Consider the following 8,378-nt stretch of genomic DNA (forward strand, 5'->3'; position numbering starts at 1 on the left):
TTAATTTTTTTGAAAGTATTTTTTATAAGAAGAAATATTAAAATAATATTTTTTATTTTAAAAAAATTATTTTTAATATTAATATATCAAAATAATTTAAAAATATTAAAAAAATATTAATTTAAAAAATAAAGTTTTTTAAAAGATTTTTTTAAATGTAAAAGTAAACAGGCCCCCAGAGCAATAAATATCTTGGAAAGTCCAATCTGGTTATTAAGTTTGGTGCCATGTTGGGGGTTGTGTGCGCAATATATATATATATATATATATATAGAGAGAGAGAGAGAGAGAGAGAGAGAGAGAGAGAGAGAGAGAGAGAGAGAGAGAGAGAGAGAGAGAGAGAGTTTGTTTTTTTCGCTCAATTGGTGCGATAGATCTGATTGCAGTTGAATGTAAATTTTTTTTAGATTAATACGAGTGTTTAGATTAGTTTGTGTGTATTATAATTAATTTTATAAATTTTAAAATTAATTATTATATAAATTTATTGTAATTATCATCTGAAAAATTAAAAACACAAACTTAAAATTATAAAAAAAACAAACTTTTTAATTTTAAATTTTTACCACTTCATCGTTGTCTGGATGATTCAGTTGAAATTGAATGTGAATTTCAGTGAAGGGGGTTGTGAACTTGTCATTCAGTAATGGGAAATGTCGGCTGGGTGGATTTAGAACTTTATTATACAGGATTGAGACTTTGACATTTGTAAATGGATGTGTCATCTAATGAAAAAAATGTTATACGCTATGGTTAATGATGAAAACTAAATTAAAAATGGGTCTATTTATTTTGAGGTTAATATCTTGTTAGAATTTAATCTTTCTTGATACAGGCTTTTTGATATAAAATATTTATATATATTAAAAAATTATAAGTAAATATAAAATTGATTTTAAATAATAATTAGTTAATATATTTTGATATTAAACTCAAAACTCTTTAAAAAACTTATCCCAGAAAAAAAAACCTTTTAATATTTATAAAGTGTGAAATTAAAGTTGGGCTTGAAGATACTTAAGTAAAGTGAGTTTTATGTTTAAATTAATATATATGTGGGTTAAGATTGAGTTTATTATAAAGTAACAAAAAATTATTTTTTAGCCGCCCTATAATAATTTTAGGTTTGGGTTTGGAATTAAAAAATTGTGGCCGGTGTAAAACTATATATATCAATCATGTTTTTACCTGGTCGAGTCTACAAATGCAAGACAATCTCTTTCATAAGTATTTTCTATAAACATAAATAGTTTTTGCAGCTATAAAAACTTTAAATTTATAACTAGAATATTCAATTTAATTCTAGATTCACGGTGACTAATCAAAATTGATAAAGATACCAGAATTAATTTATTTTTTTTAGTTTCTAGAACTTATCAAATAAAAAAAGGTAAATAAAGAGTGGCATTTTTAATATATTTTATATATTATTTCTTACTTTATTTTAATATTTTCATTCTCATTTTAAGATTTGATTTTCCTTTCAAATCTAGAGTACAAAGGTAAACTAAAAAATTTATATTTTATCACTAGCTTAATATATTAACACTAACCAACTAAATAGATTACAATGGCAATTCTATAAATAATCAGAAATTTTACATTGATTTTTTTATTAGGATATTAAGTGTTAGAACATATATAAATTTCGAGATATAATTTTTTTTTTAAATTGTAAAGTATAATCTCGATTTGAACCGGACAACAGTAGATTTTTTGTTACCATCCAAGAATAAAATTATATAAAATGTATATATCATCAAGTAAGAATTATTGTATTTTACCTTTGTGTTTTGTGGTTGTTGATCTAATTTATATGTGAAGTGACGTGATGGATTTATTTTATTTAATAAATTTTAACATCCACAAGGCGTGGAGGAGGTCGCAAACCTTCATGTAATAAAAAAAAAATAATTCGATAGGAATGTCGATTAATTACAGGCTCATGCTTTCTCAGAGTGATGATACACTGGAACCCAGTACAAGCTGTGTTGCCCACCTTCTACTTAACAAAAATAACACTAATTCACATGAATGACGCGTACGCACCACACCCGCGCCGCCTCTCCAGCGTATAATAAGACTGTGGCACTGTGTGTGCATGCTGTATAAATTATGTTTTATAAAAATTTAAATTTTTTTATATATTTTAAATTATTTTAATGGATTTATCTTAAAAATATTTTTTAAAAAAATAAAATATTATTTTAATATATTTTAACATAAAAAATATTTTAAAAAATAATTATAATCATACTTCCAAACATATTTTATATCTAGATTACCAATTAAAATTTTATAAATATTAGAATTATTGAAAATTTATATAATTATTAATTTTAAAATATATAAAATTAATTAAAATATATATAAATTAAATCATATATCTATATTAATTAAAAAAATAAAACTATACTTTACACAAAAAAATAAATTTTAAATTTTTTTAAAAAAACATATTTTGTTATTTGAAGCATTCTTGTCGATAAGCATGCTTCAAGTATTTTGTATTGAATTATAGTTATAATTCCTTCTCTCTACGTGTACCCCCATGTGTGCAATTAATTTGTTTTCGGATTATGGGCTCCACCTTCCTTTCAAAGAAGCCCCGCCAATTCCATGGTGGTTACTTGAAAGTTTTATCATCAGCTGCCATGTGAGAAATAGCTGTCAGTTTAGAGAAGAGTCTGGTAGCGGTGTTTTTCTATAAAAAAAAATGTTTAATATTAATTTTTTTATATTTTTAAATTATTTTAATACAATAATATTAAAAATAATTTTTTAAAACTAAAAAAATTATTATATATTATGAGACACGCTATAATGAGATGGAGAATTTCTCGCCCAGGCAAGAAAAGTGAGGTGGAAATAGGATGGAGGTGGTTTTTCATGAAGAATGATTGGACGGTGCATGTTCATCAAGGTGAGGTTGTGACACGTCAACTAAGGGGATGCGAGCTAGCTTTCAGTGCAAGAATATCAATATTTGGGTAGAAATTTTTTTTAAAAAAAAATTAAACTAAAAGGGAATGAGGTTTTCTGATATTATTATTTTCCCCTTCCTGGCTATAAAATTTGGAATTGGTAGTGGGTGTATTCAGGTAGTTATATTTTTTATTGAATTGACTAAAATACCCCTTTGAAGCCAAAAAAAAAATTTGAAATGGTGTGGGGGAGCCGGTTTGACTTTTCTCTTTTAATATCACAGTAAAAAAACTGCATTACCTTTAATTTCAAAATTGATATTTAGCAAAGAAAAAATAATATTTAACATTAAAATGTTGTTGCCATTTTTATTTTTACACAAACACACATGGCTAATTCGTGTTTTTTAGAGGAACGTTGTTTGGTGGCCAAGTATCAATTTCCATGACATTGTTTTAATCTTTGCGACAACCTCTTCATTATTATATGACATGTGTAATTATTTTTTATATATAATTTAGGTATTCTTAGCCAATTTATATTTATTATAACTAATTTTTAAATTTACTAAATACAAATAATATATAAAAAGAATTCAACCTAAGTACAGAGAAAAAGAATAAATTTCTTTGCTTATTAGGCCACAACCTCAAACATATATAATCAATATTTCTCTAATTTGATGTTGATATTTTTTTTTTTTATCTTTTCTCTTTTCTCTTTTGTACTCTGTTTACGTGCCTGTGATGCAAAGTTTCAAAGCATTTCTTCAAGTTGTTTTTTTTGTTAGATTTTGTTGTTATTTATTTTATTTCTATTTTGTTTTGTTTTGGTCATTTTTTAGTATTTCTATTAACATCCCTCAATATTTTTATTTTATTTTAGATTTAATTATTGTTATTTGTTTTATTTTAGTTTTTTTTTTAGATTTTTTTTTAATTTCATCCCTTGATATTTTATTGGTTAGGAATTTGACTTTATAATTTTTTTAGGCTAGCCTTTACGAGATGATTTCAACCTCAGGATCCGAATCACAGGTTTGAAAAGATTGGTCTAGCTGACCTAAGTCTTCTTTAAGTTATTTTTTATAATTGAATTTTTTTATTACATCCTTTTGCAAAGTTATTCCGATCTTATATGTTGGATTACAAGTTTTGCAACTTAACCATGTGTGATTCGAACTAGGTTTGTTTTGTTTGATTTATTTGTTATTGTTTTTGATCAAGTTTGTTTTATTTGATATCGTTTTTAGTTTTTTTTATTAGATTTTATTCTTATTTTTCATAGATTTACTTTTAATTTTTTTTAAGCTCATATTTTTACTATTTCATCCCCTAGCATTTATTCAATTAGATACGAGGCTTTATTATTTTTATTTTGCAATCTATAAATTTTTTTATCAATTCTAAAAATAACTCGGGTTATATTGGTTTTTTTATTTATTTTTCATTGTTGAGTTTACTTTGGATTTTTTTTTTAATTGATGTTTTTTTTTTATTTCTTCCTTCAATGATAGATTGGTTAAGAACTAATTTTATTTTTCAGTTTCATCCTTTAATGTTTGAGTTTTTTAATATTAGGCTACATGATTTTTTTAAATTTTTCTTATGTTTATTTATCTCAATCTCATCACTTAAACCGTTGTTGGATGAGATAATCAAAGTTTGCTCAAGTTTTTTTTATAATTTAATAATTTTTATGTTTGGCCTAACAATACTGGATTGTTTTAGAATAGGTTTCATAATCCTTTCAAGTTTACTTTCTATTAAGTTATTTAATTTATATAATTTGAGTTATAGAATTGTGTTAGCTTGCTCAATTTGTTTTTTTTTTAATTTTATCATGATAAGTTGTATTTATTTGGAGTTGTAATTTGATTTTTTTATTAATTTATCTTGATTTCATGATCTCACTTGCATATTTAGCATGCTCATTTAAATTTTCTCATGTCGATTTTTTTTATTTAATTGAATAAAATTTTAATTTAGTCTGCTTTTTATTTCAATAATCATTCTCTTTTTACAAGTTTTCCTTCTTTTTTTTTTTGTCTAAATTGATTTATTTAGTATTGTTATTTATTCTCATGTCATGTAATTAAATTATACCTTTTTTTTGCAGTTGAATCTATGCCCCGAGTGAGCGTTCCACCAAGCATTTGTTTTTTAACCGACAAAAGAAATATTTTGGCCTCATAGCTCAAACCCACAAATCTAGTCTTAACGAAAAAAAAGCCATGGAAGATTGAGTTTGTTGTCCAATCAAATTTGAATATCAAAAGGAAAATCTTATGTTCACATGCTATAGGATTTAATTAACCGGGGAATTCAAACTAGGAAGGCACGGAAAATTTTTAATTGTGTTTTTTTTTTCTTGGGAGGCTCGGACGGCCTCAAATTGTTTCATGAAAAATTATTTCTTTCAATTCAGTTTTTTCCTTTATATTCAACCCTTTTGCAATTCAATAAATTATTCAATTATCCTTATAATTTCAAAATTGTTACGTTTTGGGTCACAAGGTGAACCCAATTAAATTATTTTTAGTAAAACAAGATTATTTTTGTTCATTTTCTTTTGCCACAAGCAAGTTAGGGATTGTGTTTGGACAAGTTAAACATGTAAATTTGGTTGAGTCAATGCTTTATCTAGTTTAATTAAAATTTTGATTTAAAACAAGCCCTTACTCTTAAAATTTCTAAATTAAACTAATACATCAACTCGAGTTTAATATGATGTAACTTAAATTGTTTGTCCTGTGACACTCAAAATGAAGGTTTACATTTTAGTTATCCAAGTTGTACCTAAGTCGTTGAGTACAAATTAAATTATTAAAAAAAATTAATATTAATTTTAATGCATAATTTTTGTTAATAAAAAAAATAGATTGAAATTTGATGTAAGAAAACTTAATTAAGGGTATCCTTACCCAAAAAAAGTCATTATTAATATATAACATAGAGGTCAACTATTATATATATATATATATAATGTTTGAGATTGTAATGTATAGTGCTTTTTAAAATAAATTTTTATTTAAAAATAAATTAAAATATCAAAATTATCATAAAATACTAAAAAAATAATTTAATATTATTTCAAGCTAAAAGCACTAAAAACCAGCAGCAGAAACCACATATATAGAAGAAGGCTATTAACGCCAACGCAAGCTACATATCCAAGCATATGGAGGAATCTCGTTCTTTAAAAACAAGGCTAACGGATCCCGCAAAACAAGCATAAGCCAGAATATGCCCCCAATGCACTGTGAAAATGGGTGGTACATTCAGCAGCATCAACACCGCTGTAGCTTTATCTTATTCCCTTTTTGGTATTTAAAATATAATTTTTATTTGATTTATTAATTACATTTCACAGTAAATCCACTAATTTAGAGATAATCTATGCAGTGACGTGTCTCGTTAATCACAAACCATTGATAGACATCAAACGGGTCTTGTCTCAACGAACCATTATTTTGGAAACAAGATGAAACACATAGATAGATTAAAATTCAACTAGGCTATCATTAGAGCCTGTTTGGCCACTTGCTATATAAACCGTGTTTTCAATGAAAAAATATTAAAAATTATAATTTTTTTTTCATGTATGTTAAAGTTTGCACTGCGTAGCTAAATGAGTATTTAGAACTGGTTTATTTTTATATTTTTAAAATATTTTAAAAAAAAATTAATTTTTTTTATTTACTTTAAATTAATATATTTTTAATATTTTTAATCTATTTTGATATGCCGATGACCAATAACTATTTTTGTGTGGCCTTTCGTGTTTTGCATGAAAAAATATTAAAAATTATAAAAAAAAATTATGTGTGTTAAAGTTTGCACTGCATAGTTAAATGAGTATTTAGGACATGTTTATTTTTATATTTTAAAAATAATTTTTTTAAAAAATAATTTTTTTATTTATTTCAAATTAATATATTTTTGGTATTTTTAATTTATTTTGATATGTCGATATAAAAAATATTTTTTAAAATAAAAAATTATTAATATATATTTTTATACAAAAATTATTTAAAAATAATTATAAATATATTGTTAAACAAGCTCTAAAAAATTAAAAAATAATAAAAAGGAAATTGAGAGACAACAAACACTGTATATGTCCTTTAATTGTCATACCATAATAAGTTAGTAAACTGAAAATCAATCCAGTTATACTCTAACTTTAACTTCCTTGATGTGTTGAAAATAGAATCTTCGATGATTATCTCTGACACCAAATTTAATGACCAATAACTATTTTTGTGTGGCCTTTTTTTAGACGGCTAAATTTGGAGAGAAGGGTCCACATGCGAGGGGACAAAAAGGAAAGAAATACATTAAATGTAAGAAAATTAAGTTGCTATGTTTGCTCCTCATGCTTATTTATCTCACATTGTTACCCTTGTTTTAAAGTGAAGTGTCCTTGAGTCAACTTTCGCTTCTCCAATAAGCTGTCCGAGGGAATTTTAAACATACCAATTGTCTACTCAAAATAAATTATTATATTGTATTTTTATTTAAAATAAAAGGAATTGATAAATTAATAGTTAATCAATTTATTAATTGCACTTGAATTTACCATGTTATTTACCATAGTTATTAAACCCAATAAAATAAGATAACAAACATAAAAATAAACAATAACATAACAAGCTAAAAAGATATAATTGAAATGAAATAGTGTTATCAAATTGAACCTTGATTCATAATTTTATTACTAAATAAATAACTCTGATTGTTTATCTAAGAAGTTTAAAATTCCTTAAATAAACTCAAAAAGCAACCTAATCAAATTAAAAATTCAAACAATAAAAGAAAAGCAATAAAAGTTTTAAGCAAACTAGTAAAAAAATAAAACTATCAATCTCCGTATTTGATTTTCTAAATTAAATAGAAAAAAAAATATCATGAATAAAAATATTTTTTGAAACTAAATAGAAAATAATAACAAGTAGGAAAAATAATATCTTTTTAAAAATCATCATGCATCGGTCTTTTCGGATTAGAGAGAACTTGTTCAATGAGTTCAAATTGCTACTATTTTGATCACATGAATGTCCATTTAAAAGCCTTCAATTATTTATGTGATTGGCTATTTTGCTAGAAATATCATATTCGTCATTGACATGCTTAACTTTTTTAAGGATAAAACTAATTTTACATTTTGAAGAGGATTCATAAATATACTTAATAATTTTTATCTAGAGTATAAGAACATTAATTTTGATCTAATCTATCCCACAATTCGCCTAAAACACATTTAAGGCACATCCTTCACTTTCTTCATTAAAAAATACATCTCCAACAATTTCTAATTTGATTCTTTTCTCATAGACATCACAATCCAAAAAATTTTCAACTAAATCTTTTCATTTAACATCATCTCCATCATCCTTATCAAATTTTAAAGGTTGATTTCAATCCACAAGTGAATTCGAATGATAAAAAAAA

The sequence above is a fragment of the Populus euphratica genome, unplaced genomic scaffold (assembly GCF_000495115.2).
Source record: "Populus euphratica unplaced genomic scaffold, PopEup_1.0 scaffold40.1, whole genome shotgun sequence".
NCBI classification, from domain to species: domain Eukaryota; kingdom Viridiplantae; phylum Streptophyta; class Magnoliopsida; order Malpighiales; family Salicaceae; genus Populus; species Populus euphratica.